We start from the raw sequence: 2,368 nt of genomic DNA on the forward strand, positions 1-2,368 counted from the left end.
GCTGCGAGCTTTCCGGTTAGCTCTATCCGTTTGTACATAGTTGGACATGGCTACCGGACAGCCTCAGTCGAACCCCCCTGTCCTGCGACCCATGATAGAATGTCAGGCCCTGAGCCTGAGCCCTGCCTGCTCGCATCCTGGTAAATAAATAAATAAAAAGTAGGCCCCGAAGCCCCGCTTGAAAGGTAAGTTGTCACGCCCCAAGACTTAAGATCATGGAGAACTTTGATATAGAGCCAAGATAAGCGTAGTCACGAAGAGTTCTCAGGCACGGCACAGATGTCAAGGCGAAGTTGATGACAGGTCGAAATGTACAAAAGTGCGGCTCGTGGTCCAAGCTCCATATTGGTGAGGAACAGACGGTCCAAACGTCGTGCACCAGGGTCGGGGTGGGATCAAAAAGGAGGATAGATCACCCTGGCCTGTCCAAGCTAGAAGACGTTTTGTGTAGCAAAACACAACTGGTGTGTCTGGAAATGTTTTTTTAGTCGACGCCTCATCGGGGGGTTTTGCTCTTGGTTGCCATCCCTCTTGGTTCCCCCTTGACGAACCCTTGGCATCGAAGCTCGCGAACTTGGTTACGCTGCCCCCTGGACCCAACCTCGGCTACGACGCTGGTAGAGCCGGGACAAGGACAGGGTAGTGAGCTATGTACGGAAGCATCTCCACCATGACGGAAACTGAGATCAGGGACCCTGGACAGACCCGCGACTATAGGTGAGCCGTGGAGACTTGGCGAACCGTTTCTAGAGCGTGTCGAACTTTCCCATCAATCACTGTCGTTAGGGATGTGGCTCGTGCGAAGGACTGGCGATGTCTTCCAGAACGGCGGGAAAAGTGCCGACGGTGGATGGGGAAAAAGAGGAAAAAGATAATAATAGTGCCTGTTAGTAGGGAGAAAGACGGGCAGCTCGAAGTTACCCAGACGGCGGTACCGACCGACTGACCTGACGGACTGTATTACAGCTGCAGGTAAGTAGTACAGGACGGACACAGGCACAGGACACAGACACAGGTGATAGATGAAAAGTGGAAGGGGAAAACAATGCGCCCCAGGCCTTCCGAATTGGGATGCATCGTTGACAAACAGAGCCTCTCCCTTGTGAAAGCCATGTTTCAGTTTTCAAGACGTATCAAATTCGGGAAGGAGAGAACAGGATAACGCAGGAGGGAGGCGCGCCACACCAAACCCATCGGTTTCCAGTGGGTTACCTCGCAGTTGCTTCAGTGCCTCAGTGCCTCAGTCCTAGGGAGACTGCATTGCAGGAGAGTAAGGTGATTGAGGCAAGTCCTGCAGAGTGAGTATTAGAGTACCAAGGTAGTAATCTACCCTACTACATGCATACCTGGTTATTATTAGAGTTTGTTTTTTATCTCTCAAAAAATACAACGAATTGACCAATGGTAATGGCTCCAAGCTTGAGCACAACTCTAAATAACCTCAACTGCAACTCAAGCTCCATAATCTATGCTTCACGTGCGATGCATATCATGGACCACCTGGTATAGATCAACAACATCTGGGTCCGGATAGATACGTGAGATTGGGATGAATACTACAGTGAGAGTTTTGTAGTGACTCGCGTTCCCGCCAAGAACTCATGTCAAAGGTGTTGTCACTATGTCAGTTCTCAAGGCAATACTACACTACACTACACGACTAGTACTCGTATTAAAGGACCTGGTTAATTATTAGGTTATCTGCGCCTCTAACTAACTCGGAAGAATATAGTCAAGGGACCGTTATCTGTCATATTAGGCTTTTAGACCGGAATATCACAATCCCATAGTTAGCTCAACACGAGAGATTTGATGTTTGCTTTTTTTTTCTCCGTTGTACCGTTTGTCCCCTTACTTCTTTTTGTTAATAAGGGCTGCTAACGGCGGTTTATTTTATCCCAGTCGGCAGACGTCCACTATCGCTGATCAGCTCCAGGGGAAAACCCGAGTGCAACGCAACGGACACTAAAAACAAGGAAAAAGAAAAGAAAAAAGAGAAATGTAACTAATAAAAAGTTTAGGATTGATCTGCAAAACGTAGATCTACAATACTGTATCAACTGCTACATGCAATGCAGTTATGTAGAAGGGGCCTCAGTGGCTTGCAGTACACTGAACATCTGCAGTTCTTGATACATATAGCAACTGTAATATAGGGTTCTAATGTTGGATATTTCCCCGACAACTCTCGAAACAATGGACTATGATAGGCTATAGCATGGATGTTTCTCCGACGTCATTCAAATCATAACCGTTTTCTTATTTGTCTCTACCGTCTCGTTTCCCCTTCCCACCTGAACTCTACATGCAACCCCAGTCGAGGACGATAGAATAAGCAAATAACCTTACCTATAACACATGGCTATAC

Source organism: Fusarium graminearum, chromosome 1, assembly GCF_000240135.3.
Source record: "Fusarium graminearum PH-1 chromosome 1, whole genome shotgun sequence".
Lineage (NCBI taxonomy): Eukaryota > Fungi > Ascomycota > Sordariomycetes > Hypocreales > Nectriaceae > Fusarium > Fusarium graminearum.